General features: G+C 47.3%; 1 non-coding gene across 1 annotated transcript; it reads left to right on the top strand.

Moving 5' to 3' along the window:
- Positions 1–18,094: 18,094 nt before the first annotated feature.
- On the top strand, positions 18,095–18,190 carry trnai-uau (transfer RNA isoleucine (anticodon UAU)). The gene is made up of 2 exons: positions 18,095–18,132; positions 18,155–18,190. It is a non-coding gene; the product is annotated as a tRNA-Ile (tRNA).
- Positions 18,191–19,943: the final 1,753 nt, after the last annotated feature.

Here is a 19,943-nt window from a genome sequence, read left to right as displayed (position 1 = left end):
ACCCAGATTCACTGTCTATATCCGACCCAGGTTTGGCTCAGACCAAGGTTCACTGTGAATACAGCTACCTTAACCCACCAAGGGTCAGTTCAGACCCAGATTCATTCTGAATACAGCCCACATTCCCCACCCAGTGTCAGCTCAGACCCAGATTCACTGTGAGCACATGCCCCATACTGCACCCAGGGACAGCTCAGACCCCGATGCACTGTGAGTACATCCCCCATAGCACACCCAGAGTCAGCTCAGACCCAGATTCACTCTGAATACAGCCCCCATTCCTCACCCAGGGACCACTCAGGCACACCTTCGTTGTGAATATAGCCTCCTTACCCAACCCAGAGTCAGCTCAGACCCAGATTCAGTGTGAATTCATCCCCCTTTGCCCACTCAGTGTTACCTCAGACACAGATTCACTGTGAATACATCCCCCATATTCCACCCAGGGTCAGCTCAGAACCAGATTCACTAGCTCACTCTCTCGGCGGAGCAGGTAACGGCTGTCTGGTGGTGTTTTTTTGAAGTCGCGAGTATAGTCCAGTTAGTGTTTTTTAACAGTTAAAATTTAAAGTTTGTTTTTAAGCGCCTAGCGGACCCGGAAGCTGGTGTCGCGCTAGGTTACCTGGGAAGGGTTTTTTTTCTTATATAAGTGCGCAGGGGAGGAACCCGAGGCACTACAGGGGTAGAGCCTCCCGCCCGCCCCCCTCCTCTAACCTAATAATAAGACCCGTTGTGGTAAGCAGGTACGTTCTGCATTTTGCTTGTTTGTTTCTTTAGATCTAGTTTTTAAAGTTTACCTTTTAGAGGGATGGCAGCGAAGGCAGTGCAATGTTCCTCTTGCAACATGTATGAGGTGAGGGAAGCCATTAGCGTCCCTGCTGATTACACTTGCAAGAAGTGCACCCATCTCCAGCTCCTCCAAGACCGTGTTAGGGAACTGGAGCTGGAGTTGAATGAACTGCGGATCATTCGGGAGGCAGAGGTGGTCATAGATCAGAGCTTTAGGGAAGTAGTTACTCCGAAAGTTATAGAGAGATGGGTGACAGTGAGGGGGAGTGGAAGGAAGCAGCCAGTGCAGGGACCCCCTGCGGTCATTCCCCTCAAGAACAAGTATACCGTTTTGGATACTTGTGGGGGGAATGACTTACCAGGGGTAAGCAACGAGGTTCAGGCCTCTGGCACGGAGCCTGTCCCCGTTGCTCAGAAGGGAAGGGTGGAGAAAGATAGAGCTATAGTTCTTGGGGACTCAATAGTGAGGGGCACAGATAGGCGGTTTTGTGGGGGCGACAGAGACTCATGATTGGTATGTTACCTCCCAGGTGCAAGGGTACGTGATGTCTCTGATCGTGTTTTCCGGGTCCTTAAGGGGGAGGGGGAGCATCCCCAGATCGTGGTCCACGTTGGCACCAACGACATAGGTAGGAAGAGGGATGAGGATGTCAGGCAGGCTTTCAGGGAGCTAGGTTGGAAGCTCAGAGTTAGAACGAACAGAGTTGTTGTCTCTGGTTTGTTACCCGTGCCACGTGATAGAGAGTCGAGGAATAGGGAGAGAGAACAATTAAATGTGTGGCTACAGGGATGGTGCAGGAGGGAGGGATTCCGGTTTCTGGATAACTGGGGTTCTTTCTGGGGAAGGTGGGACCTCTATAAACAGGATGGTCTACACCTGAACCTGAGGGGCACCAGTATCCTTGTGGGGAGGTTTGCTAGTGCTCTTTGGGAGGGTTTAGACTAACTCTGCAGGGGCATGGGAACCTGGACTGTAGCTTTAGGGTACAGGACCTTGAGTGTAGGGAGGTTAGGAACAAGGCATCGATCTCGAAGGAGGGTGCCTGTAAACAGAAAGGTGGCTTGAAGTGTGTATACTTCAATGCCAGAAGTATAAGAAATAAGGTAGGTGAACTTGCAGCGTGGGTTGGTACCTGGGACTTCGATGTTGTGGCCATTACAGAGACGTGGGTAGAACAGGGGCAGGAATGGCTGTTGCAGGTTCCAGGGTTCAAATGTTTTAGCAGGGTCAGAGATGGTTGTAAAAGAGGGGGTGGTGTGGCATTGCTTGTCAAGGATAGTATTACAGCGGTGGAAAGGACGATGGAGGAAGACTTGCCATGTGAGGTAGTTTGGGCTGAGGTTAGAAATAGGAAAGGTGAGGTCACCCTGTTAGGAGTTTTCTACAGGCCTCCCAATAGTCCGAGAGAAGTAGAGGAAAGTATTGCGAGGATGATTCAGGAGAAGAGTGAAAGTAGCAGGGTGGTTGTTATGGGGGATTTTAACTTCCCAGATATTGACTGGGAAAGCTATAGCTTGAGTTCGTTAGATGGGTCGGTGTTTGTCCAATGTGTGCAGGAGGGTTTCCTGACACAATATGTAGACAGGCCAACAAGAGGTGAGGCTATACTGGATTTGGTTCGGGGTAACGAACCAGGCCAGGTGTTAGACTTGGACGTAGGTGAGCACTTCGGGGACAGTGACCACAACTCGGTGACTTTTACTTTAGTGATGGAGAGGGATAAGTGTGCACTGCAGGGCAAGAGTTATAGCTGGGGGCAGGGAAATTATGATGCGGTGGGGCATGACTTAGGATGCGTGGATTGGAAAAATAGGCTTCAAGGGAAGGACACAAATAATATGTGGAGATTGTTCAAGGAACACCTATTGGGTGTCCTTGATAAGTATTTACCAGTCAGGCAGGGAGTAAAGGGTCTTGTGAGGGAGCCGTGGTTTAATAAGGAATTGGAATCCCTTGTGAAAGGGAAGAGGGCGGCCTATGTAAAGATGAGGTGTGAAGGTTCACTTGGGGCGATTGAGAGTTATAAGGTAGCCAGGAAGGATCTGAAGAGAGAGCCAAGAGCAGCGAGAAGGGGACATGAAAAGTCCTTAGTTGGTAGGATTAGGGAAAACCCAAAGGCTTTCTATAGGTATGTCAGGAATAAAAGGATGACTAGGGTAGGTATCGGTCCAGTCAAGGATAGTAGTGGGAAGTTGTGCGTGGAGGTGGAGGAGATTGGAGAGACACTAAATCAATACTTTTTGTCAGTATTCACTCAGGAACAGGACACTATTGCTGATGTGGATATTGAGTCACAAGTGATTAGAATGGATGGCCTTGAGGTATGTAGGGAAGAAGTCTGGGGAATACTGGAAAGGATGAATATAGATAAGTCCCCTGGGCCTGATGGCATTTATCCTAAGATCCTCTGGGAAGCTAGGGAGGAGATAGCAGAGCCATTGGCCTTGATTTTTATGTCGTCATTGTCTACGGGAATAGTGCCAGAAGACTGGAGGATAGCGAATGTGGTCCCCTTGTTCAAGAAGGGGAGTAGGGATAGCCCTAGTAACTATAGGCCAGTGAGTCTCACTTCTGTTGTGGGCAAAGTCTTAGAGAGAATTGTAAGGGATAGGATTTATGAACATCTGGGTAGGAATAATGTGATCAAGGATAGTCAGCATGGTTTAGTGAAGGGCAGGTCGTGCCTCACAAACCTTATTGAGTTCTTTGAGAAGGTGACTAAGGAGGTTGACGAGGGTAAAGCAGTAGATGTGGTGTATATGGATTTTAGCAAGGCGTTCGATAAGGTACCCCATGGTAGGCTAATGCAAAAACTACGGAGGTATGGCATTGAGGGTGCATTAGAGGTTTGGATTAGGAATTGGCTGGCTGGAAGGAGACAGAGGGTAATAGTTGATGGAATAGGTTCATCTTGGAGTGCAGTTACTAGCGGTGTTCCACAAGGGTCTGTTTTGGGACCATTGCTGTTTGTCATCTTTATAAATGATCTAGAGGAGGGGCTTGAAAGCTGGGTGAGCAAGTTTGCGGATGACACGAAAGTCGGTGGAGTTGTGGACAGCGAAGAAGGATGTGGCAGGTTACAGCGGAATATAGATAAGTTGCAGAGCTGGGCAGAAAGGTGGCAAATGGAGTTCAATGTAGCTAAGTGTGAAGTCATTCACTTTGGTAGGAGTAACAAGAAGATGGATTACTGGGCTAATGGTAGGCTACTTGGTAGTGTGGATGAGCAGAGGGATCTTGGTGTCCATGTACACAGATCTCTGAAAGTTGCCACCCAGGTAAATAGTGCTGTGAAGAAGGCATATGGTGTACTGGGCTTTATTGGTAGAGGAATTGAGTTCCAGAGTCCTGAGGTCATGTTGCAGTTGTATAAGACTCTGGTGCAGCCTCATCTGGAGTATTGTGTGCAGTTTTGGTCACCATACTATAGGAAGGATGTGGAGGCATTGGAACGAGTGCAGAGGAGGTTTACCAGGATGTTGCCTGGTATGGTAGGAAGATCGTATGAGGAAAGGCTGAGGCACTTGGGGCTGTTCTCATTGGAGAAAAGAAGGTTTCGGGGAGATTTGATAGAGGTGTACAAGATGATTAGGGGTTTAGATAGGGTAGACACTGAGAACCTTTTTCTGTTAATGGATTCAGCTGTTACTAGGGGACACAGCTTTAAATTAAGGGGTGGTAGGTATTGGACAGATGTTAGGAGTAGATTCTTTACTCAGCGGGTTGTGAGTTCATGGAATGCCCTGCCAGTAGCAGTGGTGGACTCTCCCTCTTTATGGTCATTTAAGCGGGCATTGGATAAGCATATGGAGGTTATTGGGCTAGTGTAGGTTAGGTAGACTTTGGTTGGCGCAACATCGAGGGCCGAAGGGCCTGTACTGTGCTGTATTTTTCTATGTTCTATGTTCTATGAATACAGCCCCATACCTCAATAAGAGTCCGCCCAGACCCAGATTCACTGTGAATACTTGCACCACACTCCAACCAGAGATAGCTCACACCCAGATTCACTGTGAATACAGCCCCCACAATCCACCAAGGGTCAGCTAAGTGCCAGATTCTTTGTAAATACATCACCCATTCGCCAACCAGGGTCTGTTCAGACCCAGATTCACTGTGAATACAGCCCCAATACACCTCCCAGCGTCAGCTCAGATCAGGATTCACTGTGAATACAACACCCATATCAAAACCAGTTTCACCTTAGATCCTGATTTACAGTGAATACAGACCCCACACCCGACCCAAGTTTAGTTCAGACCTACATTCACTGTGAATACAGTCCCCATAAACCACCCAGGGTCAGCTCAGATCCAGATTTAATGTGAATACAGCCGCCGTACTCCACCCCGAGTTAGCCCAGACCAAAATTCACTGTGAATACAGCCCCCATACACCACCCAGGGTCAGCTCAGAAACAGATTTACTGTGAATACAACCCACATACCTCACCCAGGAACAGCTCAGACACAGATTCACTGTGAATACAGTCCCCATAGCACACCCAGGGTCAGCTCATAGCCAGATTCACGTTGAATACAGCTACATAGTGCACCTAGGGTCAGCTCACACCTAGATACATTGTGAATACAAATCCCATACCAAATCCAGGGTCAGCTCAGACATAGATTCAATGTGAATACATCCCCTATCTCCCAACCAGTGTCAGCTCAGGACCAGATTCACTCTGAATACAGCCCCATACCTCGGCCAGAGTCAGCCCCAACCCAGACTCACTGTGAGCACAGTCACCATATCCCAGCCAGTGTGAGTTCAGACCCAGACACACTACGAATACAACCCTCATACTCCACCAAGTTTCATGCTGCAGATCCAGATTAACTGAGAATACAGCCCCCATGGCCCACCCAGTGTCAGAGCAGTACCAGATTCACTGTGAATACAGCACTATTGCCCACCCACTGACAGCTCAGACCCACATGCACTGTGAATGCATCCCTCGGTCCCCACACAGAGGAAGGTCAGACACAGTTTCACTGAAAATACAGACCCATACCCCAACTGGAGACAGCTCAAAGCCATATTCATTGTGAATACAGTCCCCATTCCCCACCCAGGGTTGGTCCAGACCCAGATTCATAAGACCATAAGACATAGATTAGATTAGATTAGATTAGATTACTTACAGTGTGGAAACAGGCCCTTCGGCCCAACAAGTCCACACCACCCGCCGAAGCGAAACCCACCCATACCCCTACATTTACCCCTTACCTAACACTACGGCAATGTAGCATGGCCAATTCACCTGACCCGCACATCTTTGTGACTGTGGGAGGAAACCGGAGCACCCAGAGGAGTGGAAGTAAGGTCATTCGGCCCATCGAGTCTACTCCGCCATTCAATCATGGCTGATGGGCATTTCAACACCACTTACCAGCGTTCTCCCCGTAGCCCTTAATTCCTCGAGACAACAAGAATCTATCAACCTCTGCCTTGAAGACATTTAGCGTCCCGGCCTCCACTGCAATCCGTGGCAATGAATTCCACAGGCCCACAACTCTCTGGCTGAAGAAATGTCTCCGCATTTCTGTTCTGAATTTACCCCCTCTAATTCTAAGGCTATGTCCACGGGTCCTAGTCTCCTCGCCTAATGGAAACAATTTCCTAGCGTCCACCCTTTCCAAGCCATGTATTATCTTGTATGTCTCTATTAAGTCTCCCCTTAATCTTCTAAACTCAATTAATACAATCCCAGGATCCTCAGCCATTCCTCATATGTTAGACCTACCATTCCAGGGATCATCCGTGTGAATCTCCGCTGGACACGTTCCAGTGCCAGTATGTCCTTCCTGAGGTGTGGGGACCAAAACTGGACACAGTAATCTAAATGGGGCCTAACCAGAGCTTTATAAAGTCTCAGTAGCACATCTCTGCTTTTATATTCCAACCCTCTTGAGATAAGAGACAGTGTGAATACAGCTCCCATACACAGCCCAGGGAGAGCACAGACATAGATTCACTGCAAATACAACAACCATTCCACACCCAGGGTCAGCTCAGACACAGACTCACTGTCAGTGCAGCACCCACACGCAACCCAGGGATAGCTCAGTCCCTGATTCACTGTAAATACAGCCCCCATACCCCATCCAGGATCAGCTGAGACACAGATTCTTTGTAAGTACATCCCCCATTCCCCAACCAGGATCTATTGAGACCCAGAATCACTGTGAATACAGCCCCAATACACATTCCAGCGTTAGCTCAGACAGGGATTCACTGTGAATTCATTCCCCATAAACCACCCAGGGACAGCTCAGATCCAGATTCAATGTGAATACAGCCCCCATACTCCACCCAGGGTTAGCCCAGACCAAAATTCACTGTGAATGCAGCTCTGATATCCCACCCTAGATCAATTCAGACACAGATTCACTGTAAGTACAAATCCCATAACCCACTCAGGGTCAGTTCAAACCCAGATTCAATGTGAATACAGCCCACATTTCCCACCCACAGTCAGCTCAGACCCAGATTCATTGTGAATACAGCTCCCATTCCCCACCCAACATCAATTCAGACACAGCTTCACTGTGAATATAGCTCCCTTTCCGCCCCCCAAGATCAATTCAGACACAGATGCACTCTAAGTACAACCCCCGTAACCAACTCAGGGTCAGCGCAAACCTAGAGTCAGTGTGAATACAGTCCCCACACTCCACCCAGGGTCAGCTCAGACTCAGATTCACTGTAAGTACTGCCCCCATATCCCACAAGGATCAGTTCAGAACCAAATTCACTGTGAATACATCCTCCTTTAGCCTACACAGGGAAAGCTCAGACACAAATTCACTGTGAATACAGCACCATTCCCCTCCCAGGGACAGCTCAGCCACAGATTCACTGTGAATACATCCTCCCTACCCTACTCAGGGTCAGCTCAGACTCAGATTCATTCTGGCTACATCCCCCTGCCATCACATGGAGTTAGTTCAGACCCAAATTCACTGCAAATAAAACCCCCCTACACCACTCAGGGTCAACTTCACTGTGAAAACATCACCCATACCACAGCCAGGGTCAGCTCAGACCAAGACTCACTGTGATTACAGCTCTGATATTCCACAGCCAGGGTCAGCTCAGACCAAGACTCATTGTGATTACAGTCCGATATCCCACCCAGGGTCAGCACAGATCAACACTCACTGAGAGTACAGCTCTAATATCCCACCCAGGGTCCACATAGATCAAGACTCACTGTGATTACAGCTCCGATATCCCACCCAGAGTCAGCTCAGACTAAGACTCACTGTGATGATTGCTCTGATATCTCACAGCCAGGGTCAGCTCAGTCCAAGACTCAGTGTAATTACAGCTCCGATATCCCACCCAGGGTCAGCTCAGACCAAGAATTTTCCAACAAAGTCTGTTTCACTGAATTTCATTCTCCGTCATTTGCCTGAGCCTGATGTTCCGAGAAGCCCTGATCTATGTTCATAAAAACTGCTTTGAGTGAGACTTGATCTGACAACTGCGGCATTTTCACACGCCTCCTTGTAAAGGTTTGATTGCAATATTAATTGATTCCCAAACTGTGTTCCGGCTGCACATGTTAAGAGAAAGAAAATGGAGCAGTACACACGATCATGACCAGGATTTGAAACAACAGAGAAATACCAACTATTGTACAATCTCGGCGCCATGCAATCTGCCGCCAGGAAACATCAAATAAGTGCAGGGCTGGAGGGGATGCCAAGATCAGCACCAGAGACACAACACCAGAAAAACTCATCAAATCCAGCACTGAGATGAGGGAACTCAGATTGGGAAGAATCTATGCAATTCGGGGCCTCAGAGGTTGCAGATGAGATTAGTAGTTTTTGACGGATTGAAAACACCAAGAGCTCAGGGGATAGTACAGAAAAGTAGCGATGATTAGGAGGCCGCCCATGATCTCACTGAACAGTGAGGCGGGGCTCGATGGGCTGAGTGGCTGCATGTGTTATTTGCATTTGTTAAGTTTAAAATGAAAATATTCTTTCATATGTTCACTTGGTGAACAGACCGTAAGACTGTTAGACAAAGGAGCAGAAATCAGGCCATTCAGCCCATCGAGTACACTCCTCCATTCAATCATGGCTGATAAGTTTCTCAACCCCATTCTCCCTCTTTCTCCCTGTAATCCTTGATCCCCTTGATACTCAAGAACCAATCTATCTCAGTCTTAAATGTACTCAATCACCTAGTGGCCTCCACAGCTTTTTGAATTCCATAGATTCACCACTCTCTGGCTGAAGAGGTTTCTCCTTATCTTCAATCTAAAAGGTCTTTCCGTTACTCTACGGTTATGTCCTCCGGTCCTCACCTCTATTACCAATGGAAACATCTTCGTAACATCTTCTCGATACATGCCATTCAGTTTTCTGTATGTTTCACATAGATTCCCCCTCATGCTTCTAAACTCCATTGAGTATAAACTCAGAGTCCTCACACGGTCCTCTTATGTTAGATTTCACATTCCTGGGACAACAGTGGGTGGCATGGTGGCACAGTGGTTAGCACTGCTGCCTCATAGTGCCAGAGACCAGGTTTCAATTCCTGCCTCAGGCGACTGACTGTGCGGAGTTTGCACATTCTCGCCATGTCTGCGTGGGTTTCCTCCGGGTGCTCCGGTTTCCTCCCAAGTCCAAAAATGTGCAGGTTAATGAATTGGCCATGCTAAATTGCCTGTAGTGTTAGGTGAAGGGGTAAATGTAAGGGGATGGCTTGTGGGTCGGTGAGGACTTGTTGGGCCGAAGGGCCTATTTCCACACTGTAAGTAATCTAATCTAATTCTTATGAACCTCCTCTGAAGATGCTTCAGGGCCAGTAGATTCTTCATGTGATATGGGGCCACAGCTGCATACAATACCCCACATGTGGTGTGGCCAGAGCCACATAGAGACTCCGAAGCATACCCCTGCTGTTGTATTTAAGTCCTGTCAAAATCAATGCCATCATTGCATTTGTCTTCCTCACGACTGACTCAACCTGCAAGTTGACCTCATCAGGTGGAAATCATATAAATCTACTGGGGTACAATCTTGGAGAAAGTCAGGACTGCGGGTGTTCGAGATCAGAGTCAAAAAATGTGACGCTGGAAAAGCACATCTGGTCAGGCATCTTCCGAGGAGCAGGAGAATATGCTTTTCGAGCATAAGCCCATTATCAGGAATGGCTCACTCCCGAAACATCAATTTTCCCACTCCTCGGATGATGCCTGACCTGCTGTGCTTTTGCAGCACCACACTTCTGAAATTACAATCTTGGATGCATTTTTCAGTAAACAACTAAGTTTTTCATGTGTTACTTCACCAGTTTCCTTACACTGCTGCAGACTGTCATATAATCCTGTTTCTGATGCTCGCAACCAGAGGAACTCAGTGCCCCAACATTCGACATTTTCAGGGCTACTCTGATTCTAACCCGAAATCCCTGTACTCGCCTCTACATGATAAACTTTAAATCCCTTGCTTTTCAGAATTTATCTCCATCTGCCTGAAAATATATTCAAGGACGTGTCCTGTATGGACTCCACTAAGGCACTTGACAAGGTTCCTCATGATGGACTGGTTAGCAAGGTTCAATCTCAGGGAATGCAGGGACAACTAGCTACTTGGCTAAAAGGTTTGGGAGAAGATTTGTAGTTCGGGTGCTCGTTGTTGTAGTTCTGTTCGCCGAGTTGGGAATTTGTATTGCAGACGTTTTGTCGCCTGTCTAGGTGACATCCTCAGTGCTTTGGAGCCTCCTGTGAAGCGATTCTGTGATGTTTCCTCCGGCATTTATAGTGATTTGTACCTGCTGCTTCTGGTTGTCAGTTCCAGCTGTCCGCTGCAGTGGCCGATATATTGGGTCCAGGTCGATGTGCTTATTGATTGAATCTGTGGATGAGTGCCATACCTCTAGGAATTCCCTGGCTGTTCTCTGTTTGGCTTGTCCTATAATAGTAGTGTTGTCCCAGTCGAACTCATGTTGCTTGTCATCGGAGTGTGTGGCTACTAAGGATAGCTGGTCATGTCGTTTCGTGGCTAGTTGGTGTTCATGGATGTGGATCGTTAGCTGTCTTCCTGTTTGTCCTAAGTAGCGTTTTGTGCAGTCCTTATCTGGGATTTGGTACACTACATTGGTTTTGCTCAAGCTGGGTATTGGGTCCTTCGTCCTGGTGAGTTGTTGTCTGAGAGTGGCTGTTGGTTTGTGTGCTGTTATGAGTCTTAGTGGTTGCAGTAGTCTTGCTGTCCATTCAGAAATGTTTTTGATGTATGGTAGTGTGGCTAGTCCTTTGGGTTGTGGCATGTCCTTATTCCGTTGTCTTTCCCTTAGGCATCTGTTGATGAAATTGCGTGGGTATCCGTTTCTGGCGAATATATTGTATAGTTGTTCTTCTTCCTCTTTTTGCAGTTCTGGTGTACTGCAGTGTGTTGTGGCCCTTTTGAACAGTGTCTTGATTCAACTTCTTTTGTGTGTGTTGGGGTGGTTGCTTTTGTAGTTTAGGACTTGGTCTCTGTGTATGGCTTTCCTGTATACCTTCATGGTGTTCTCCGTTCAGTTTTCTCTGTACCATCACGTCTGGAATGGGAGTTGCTTGTCCTTTTCTTCCTCTCTAGTGAATCTAGTGGAGAAGATGAGAAACAACATGAGTTCGACTGGGACAACACCACTATTATAGGACAAGCCAAACAGAGAACAGCCAGGGAATTCCTAGAGGTATGGCACTCATCCACAGATTCAATCAATAAGCACATCGACCTGGACCCAATATACCGGCCCCTGCAGCGGACAGCTGGAACTGACAACCAGAAGCGGCAGATACAAATCACTATAAATGCCGGAGAAAAGATCACAGAAGCGCTTCACAGGAGGCTTCAAAGCACTGAGGATGTCACCCAGACAGGGGACGAAACGTCTGCAACACCAATTCCCAGCTCAGCAAACAGAACCACAACATGGCTACAGAATTGGCTCGAAAGTAGAAGATGGAGGGTGCTGGTGGAGGGTTCCCTTCCAGACTGGAGGTTGTGACCATCGGTGTGACACGAGGATCGGTGCTGGCTGCGCTGGTTTTCATCTTTTATATAATTGATTTGGATGTGAAAATAGTTTCGTCATTTTGCAAATGATACCAAAATTGTTATGCTTTCCTTTATTGGTCAGAATATTGAGTACAGGAGTTGGGAGGTCATGTTGCGACTGTTAAGGACATTGGTTGAGCCACTTTTGGAATATTGTGTGCAATTCTGGTCTCCTTCCCATCGGAAAGATGTTATGAACCTTGAAATGGTGCAGAAAAGATTTATAATGATATTGTCAGGGTTGGAGGAGTTGAGATATAGAGAGAGGTTGCATAGGCTGGGGCTGTTTTCCCTGGAGCGTTGGAGGCTGAGGGGTGACTTTATAGAGGTTTACAAAATTATGAGGGGCATGGATGGATATACATAGACAAAGCCTTTTCCCTGGGATGGGGGAGTCCAGAATGAGAGGGCATAGATTTGGGGTGAGAGGAGGAAGATATAAAAGAGACCTAGGGGCAATATTTTCACCGCGGAGAGCGGCGCGAGCCGGGCGGAAGTGAGGTCGGAGCGCAGAGCTGGTCGGGAAGGTGAATGAGTAGTATTTGAGTGGGTGTGTTCTAGACCCCAAGCCCTACTTCCTAGGGCCTCCCTCCCACCCTCCTCCTCTAACCTAACTTTAAAGTCCACAGGTAAGCGACTCAGTGTTATTGACTCAGTGTTCTTGTTTTGGAGACAAAGTGTACAGTCATGGCAGTGCAGGCAGTAGAATGTTCCTCCTGCAGGATGTTTGAGGTAGGGGTGACCACCGATACTCCTGCCGACTTCGTCTGCAGGAAATGCAGTCAGATCCTGCTCCTCACCGAACGAGTTAGGGAACTGGAACTGGAGTTGGATGAACTGAGGATTATTCGAGAGGCTGAGAGGGTGATTGATAGAAGCTACAGGGACATAGTTACGCCAGAGAACAGAGGTAGCTGGGTAACAGTTAGAGGTGGGAAGGGGAAGAAGCAGGCAGTGCAGGGTTCCCCTGTGGTCGTTCCCCTAAAAAATAGATATACAGCTTTGGAAACTGTTGGAGGGGACAGCCTTGCAGGTGTAAGCTGCAGTGAAGGGGTCAGTGGCGTGAAGTCTGGCTCTGAGACTAAGAAGGGAAAGGGGGAGAGCAGGAGAGCGCTAGTTATAGGAGACTCTCTAGTTAGAGGGATGGACAGGCGGTTCTGTGGACGTGGGTGAGACTCTCGAATGGTTTGTTGCCTCCCGGGTGCCAGGGTCCGAGACGTCTCGGACCGTGTCTTCAGAATCCTTAAGGGGGAGGGTGTGCAGCCAGAAGTCGTGGTACACATTGGCACCAACGACATAGGTAGGAAGAGGGGTGGTGGGGAGGTCATTCAAGAACTCAGGGAGTTAGGCTGGAAGCTGAAAGCTAGGACAGACAGAGTCGTCATCTCTGGGTTGTTGCCGGTGCCACGTGACAGTGAGGCAAGGAATAGGGAGAGAGTGCAGTTGAACACGTGGCTGCAAGGATGGTGTAGGAGGGAGGGCTTCAGGTATTTGGACAATTGGACTGCATTCTGGGGAAGGTGGGACCTGTGCAAACAGGACGGGTTGCACCTGAACCAGAAGGGCACCAATATCCTGGGGGGTAGGTTTGCTAGCACTCTTCGGGGGGGTTTAAACTAATTTGGCAGGGGGATGGGATCCGGACTTGTAGTCCAGCAAGTAAGCTAGCTGTGTTTCAGGATGTCCAAGAATGTAGGGAGGCTGTGGAGAAGGTAGCACTGACAGGGAATACTTGCAGACACAGAGATGGGCTCAAGTGCATATACTTCAACGCAAGAAGTATCAGAAATAAGGTGGGTGAACTTAAGGCATGGATCGGTACCTGGGACTATGATGTTGTGGCCATCACGGAAATGTGGATAGATGAGGGACAGGAATGGTTGTTGGAGGTTCCTGGTTACAGATGGTTCAGTAAGATTAGGGAGGGTGGTAAAAAAGGAGGGGGGGGGGTGGCATTGCTAATTAGAAATGGTATAACGGCTGCAGAAAGGAAGTTTGAGGGGGATCTGCCTTTGGAGGTAGCATGGGCTGAAGTCAGAAATAGGAAAGGTGCAGTCACCTTGTTGGGTGTTCACTATAGGCCCCCCAATAGCAGCAGAGATGTGGAGGAACAGATTGGGAAACAGATTTTGGAAAGGTGCAGAAGCTACAGGGTTGTAGTCATGGGCGACTTCAACTTCCCAAATATTGATTGGAAGCTCTTTAGATCAAGTAGATTGGATGGGGCGGTGTTTGTGCAGTGTGTCCAGGAAGCTTTTCTAACTCAGTATGTAGATTGTCCAACCAGAGGGGAGGCCATATTGGATTTGGTATCGGTAATGAGCCGGGACAAGTGATGGGCTTGTTAGTGAGTGAACATTTTGGTGATGGTGACCAGAATTCTGGGACTTTCACCTTGGTCATGGAGAGAGATAGGTGTGCACAACAGGGTAGATTTTACAATTGGGGGAAGGGAAATTACGATGCTGTAAGACAGGATTTGAGGAGCATAAGTTGGGAGCATAGGCTGTCAGGGAAGGATGTGGTGGAAATGTGGAACTTTTTCAAGAAGCAGATACGACGTGTCCTTGATATGTATGTACCTATCAGGCAGGAAAGAAATGGTCGTGTGAGGGAGCCTTGGTTGACGAGGGAGGTTGAATGTCTAGTAAAGAGGAAGAAGGAGGCTTACATAAGGTTGAGGAAACAGGGTTCAGACAGAGCAGTGGAGGGATACAGGATAGCCAGGAGGGAGCTGAAGAAAGGGATTAGGAGAGCTAAGAGAGGGCATGAAAAATCCTTGGCGGATAGGATCAAGGATAACCCCAAGGCATTTTATGCGTATGTGAGAAACATGAGAATGACAAGAACGAGGGTAGGTCCGATCAAGGACAGTAGTGGGAGATTGTGTATTGAGTCGGAAGAGATAGAAGAGGTCTTGAACGAGTACTTTTCTTCAGTATTTATGAACGAGAGGGACCGTATTGTTGAAGAGGAGAGTGTGAAACGGACTGGTAAGCTAGAAGAGATACTTGTTAGGAAGGAAGATGTGTTGGACATTTTGAACAACTTGAGGATAGACAAGTCCCCCGGGTCTGACGGGATATATCCTAGGATTATGTGGGAAGCAAGAGAGGAAATTGCAGTACCGTTGGCAATGATCTTTTCGTCTTCACTGTCAACGGGAGTGGTACCAGGGGACTGGAGAGTAGCGAATGTTGTGCCCCTGTTCAAAAAAGGGAATAGGGATAACCCCAGGAATTACAGGCCAGTTAGTCTTACTTCGGTGGTAGGCAAAGTAATGGAAAGGGTACTGAGGGATAGGATTTATGAGTATCTGGAAAGACACTGCTTGATTAGGGACAGCCAGCACGGATTTGTGAAGGGTAGGTCTTGCCTTACAAGTCTTATTGAATTCTTTGAGGAGGTGACCAAGCATGTGGATGAGGGTAGAGCAGTGGATGTAGTGTACATGGATTTTAGTAAGGCATTTGATAAGGTTCCCCATGGTAGGCTTATGCAGAAAGTCAGGAGGCATGGGATAGAGGGAAACTTGGCCAATTGGATTGAAAACTGGTTAACAGGTCGAAGTCAGAGAGTGGTGGTAGATGGTAAATATTCAGCCTGGAGCCCAGTTACAAGTTGAGTTCTGCAGGGATCAGTTCTGGGTCCTCTGCTGTTTGTAATTTTTATTAATGACTTGGATGAGGGAGTCGAAGGGTGGGTCAGTAAATTTGCAGATGATACAAAGATTGGTGGAGTTGTGGACAGTGAGGAGGGCTGTTGTCGGCTGCAAAGGGACTTAGATATGATGCAGAGCTGGGCTGAGGAGTGGCAGATGGAGTTCAACCCTGCCAAGTCTGAGGTTGTCCATTTTGGAAGAACAAATAAGAATGCGGAATACAGGGTTAACGGTAGAGTTCTTAGTCAGGTGGAGGAACAGAGGGATCTTGGGTTCTATTTACATATATTTTTGAAAGTTGCCACTCAGGTGGATAGAGCTTGTAAGAAGGCCTATGGTGTATTAGCGTTCATTAGCAGAGGGATTGAATTCAAGAGTCGTGAAGTGATGTTGCAGCTGTGCAGGACTTTGGTTAGGCCACATTTGGAGTACTGTGTGCAGTTCTGGTCGCCTCACTTTAGGAAAGATTAGATTAGATTAGACTTACAGTGTGGAAACAGGCCCTTCGGCCCAACAAGTCCACACCGACCCGCCGAAGCGCAACCCACCCATACCCCTACATTTACCCCTTACCTAACACTACGGGCAATTTAGCTTGGCCAATTCACCTGACCCGCACATCTTTGGACTGTGGGAGGAAACCGGAGCACCCGGAGGAAACCCACGCAGACACGGGGAGATCGTGCAAACTCCACACAGTCAGTCGCCTGAGTCAGGAATTGAACCCGGGTCTACAGGCGCTGTGAGGCAGCAGTGCTAACCACTGTGCCACCATGCCGCCCACTGATGTGGAAGCTTTGGAGAGGGTGCAGAGAAGATTTACCAGGATGTTGCCTGGAATGGAGAATAGGTCGTACGAGGACAGGTTGAGAGTTCTCGGCCTCTTCTCGTTGGAACGGCGAAGGATGAGGGGTGACTTGATAGAGGTTTATAAGATGATCAGAGGAATAGATAGAGTAGACAGTCAGAAACTTTTTCCCCGGGTACAACAGAGTATTACAAGGGGACATAAATTTAAGGTGAAGGGTGGAAGGTATAGGGGTGATGTCAGGGGTGGGTTCTTTAATCAGAGAGTGGTGGGGGCATGGAATGCGCTGCCCGTGGCAGTGGTAGAGTCAGAATCATTGACAACCTTTAAGCGGCAATTGGATAGGTACATGGATGGGTGCTTAATCTAGGATAGATGTTCGGCACAACATCGTGGGCCGAAGGGCCTGTTCTGTGCTGTATTGTTCTATGTTCCATGTTCTATATTTTCACACAGTGGGTGTTACGTGGATTATCTGAGCTGCCAGAGGAAGTGGTGGAGGTTTGTGCAATTGCACCATTTAAAAAGCATCTGTATGGGTATATGTATATGAGGGGATTGGAAGGTTTTAGGCCAGGTCCTGGCAGGTGGGACTGGATTGGGTCAGAATATCTGGTCAGCATGGACGAGTTGGACTGAAGGGTCTGATTCCTTGCTGTACATCTCGATGACTCTTTCACTCTGTGGAGGTGTAATGGGCAGCAAAGAAGGTTACCTCAGAATCCAATGGATCTTGAACAGATGGGCCAATGGGCTGAGGAGTTTCAGACCGAGTTTAATTGAGATAAATGTGGGGTGCTGCATTTTGGAAAGGCAAATCACAGCAGGACATATAATGCCTTTAAAATGTTGGAATTGTATCAGCCTCCACCACTTTGTCTGGCAGCTCATTCCTTACATGCACCACGTGAAAACGTTGCCCGTTAAGTGCCTTTTAAATTTTCCGCTCTAACCCTAACACTATCCCCTCTAATTCTGGTCACCCTCGCCTCAGTGAAAATACTTTGTCTATTTACCTTATCCATGCCCCTCGTGATTTTACAAACCTCACAACGTCACTTCCGTAAGGTCACCACTCAGCCTCCGATGCTCGAGGGAAAACAGCCCCAGCCTATTCAGCCTCTGAACCTGGCAATATCCTTGTCCAGGTAAAAACAATGACTGCAGATGCTGGAAACCAGATACTGGATTAGTGGTGCTGGAAGAGCACAGCAGTTCAGGCAGCATCCAAGGAGCAGTAAAATCTGCTCCTCGGATGCTGCCTGAACTGCTGTGCTCTTCCAGCTCCACTTATCCAGAGTATTCTTGTTCATTTTTTCTGAAACCATTTGCATATGAATAGGAAGGGTTGAGAGGGATATGGGCCCTGTGCTGGCAAATGAACTATCTGGATATCTGGTCAGTGTGGACGAATTGAATCGAAGGGTCTGTTTCCGTGTTGTACGTCTCTCGGACTCTATGATTCCATAATTCAGAGCAAGGTGAACCTCTGGAACTCGGTGCCCCGACACGGTGATGGTCAGTCATTGAGTCTGCCCAAGAATGAGATTCACAGCTTTCTGCAGACTAAAGACATCAATGGCTCAGAGGACAGTCAGGGAAAATGCATTTTTCAATACCAACCCAGTGTAACACTGTGTAGTTAAACAAGATCCGCAAATAAGTTCGGAGCCACCGGTGAAGAAAACCCGGAAAATCTCACATCGCAGCCAATTCGCCAAAGGCTGAGGGGAAATTGGGGATATTGAGAAAGTAGGTAGTGTGTAGCTCCTGTGGCGCAATCGGTCAGCATGTGGTACTTATATGTCAGTATGGAAACATGTGCAATGCCGAGGTTGTGAGTTCGAGCCTCACCTGGAGCAGTTTTATCTTCTCACAGTCAAATACCAACATTGAGCATCTCCGAGTTTGTTGGAAAATACCAGTATCTCTGGATTGAGAAACCATCTTCCCTGAGGAATGTTTCGGTGATGAAGCAACATGCCCCGATAGCGATTAAAACGTGAAGAAATATCTGGGGAGAAACAAGAGCAGGTGATCTTGTTCAGCTCGAAGATGGTTCTGAAACAACGGACAGCATTGAGTTAAATTGCACGTAAAAGCTGTTTAGCTGGCTTTTTAAATTCAATTTGCTACAAACTCGCACAGGTCGCTGTAACAATCTAAAAGTAATTAGATTTATATCATTGAACTATGTGAATGGTGTATTTAACTTTGTTTGGAACATTTATCTGATTAAAATAAAGACCTGCTGAGGAGAAGAGGATTCAAAATGTAAAACGACAGAGCCTTGTTTGTGGGTTTCTTGGGTGGAGATCAGAGTGTACCAAATGGACCCAGCATCATCTGAATGTGATCAAACTTTTAAGGTACCAGGGTAAAGCAGGAATGGTGTCTCCAGGAGATGGTTCACTTCTGACTCACGGGGGTCTAACCTTTCTTTCCAATTAAAACAAGAAAGTTCTGTTCCATTTGTAATGCTTCACAGGGAATAAAACGCCACACGTTTCAAAACTATCAGCTTTTTTCATCCTCAATCTTACTCAGCTGCACATGTACAATAAACTTCTTCACAAGTGAAGTCAAATCAATTTGAAAGTGTTCCCCATCCACCCACAGACATTTGCTCACTGTTAAATTCCCTCCTTAGGTATCCAGGGGTGGAGGCACATAATTGTTTGAAGTTTGAGGCACACTGGGACAGGTTGTTTAAACAGGCCTTTGGCACGTTTGCCTTCATTGGCTCAGTCTTTGAGTATAGGATGTGGGAAGTCATGCTGAGATTGTGCAGGACACGGGTGAGACCTCTTCTGGAACACTGTGCCCTGTTCTGCTGACCCAGGTATAGGAAGGGCATTATCCAACTATCGAGGGTTCAGAAGAGATTTACCAGGATGTTGCCTGGTATGGAAGGTTTGAGATATGAAGAAAGGGGGGAGAAACTGAGTCTTTTTTCACACTTGTTTAGGAGATGGATAGGGAGCTTGGGAGAAGTTTCTGAAATAATGAGAGTTATAGTTGGTGTTAACGATAGTTGTCTTTTCCCTGGATTGGGAGCTTTCAAGATGAGAAGCCCCATTTTTAAATTGAAAGGAGTGATATTTTAAAAAGACAGGAGAGGCATTATTTGTTACACAGAGGGCGGTTTGCGGGTGGAATGAACGTCTTGAGGAAGTGTGGATGTGGGTACAATTCCAACGGTAAAAAGCCATTTGAACAAGTACATTAAAAGGGAAGGTTTGGAGGGACATAGACCAGGATTTGGCAGGTAGGACTAGTTTAGTTTTGGATTGTGTTTGGACGGAAGCGTTTGTTTCCGTGCTGTATGACTCTATGACTCTGTGCTTGTGCATCTTTTAAACCGTTCTGGGATCAGCTTATGGATGTTGTTTCTGAGATAAAAACATTCAGGAATTAAATAATTCCCTGACTGAAAGAAACTATGTTCTAATCCTTTATTTATCATACACCGTTTTAAATCTCTGACTCTGATTATTGATTCATCTGAAAGAGGGCATTTACTTCCCATTCAGTTAGTTCGAACCTCATATCATCGGGAAAATATCCGTTGGTTTACTTCCCAATCTTTCCGGTTTCTGGGACAGGATTTTCAAC

Source organism: Hemiscyllium ocellatum, chromosome 21 (genome assembly GCF_020745735.1).
Source record: "Hemiscyllium ocellatum isolate sHemOce1 chromosome 21, sHemOce1.pat.X.cur, whole genome shotgun sequence".
NCBI classification, from domain to species: Eukaryota; Metazoa; Chordata; class Chondrichthyes; order Orectolobiformes; family Hemiscylliidae; genus Hemiscyllium; species Hemiscyllium ocellatum.
The sequence above is the reverse complement of the archived record's forward strand: the minus strand, read 5'-3'. Positions and strand labels throughout refer to the sequence as shown.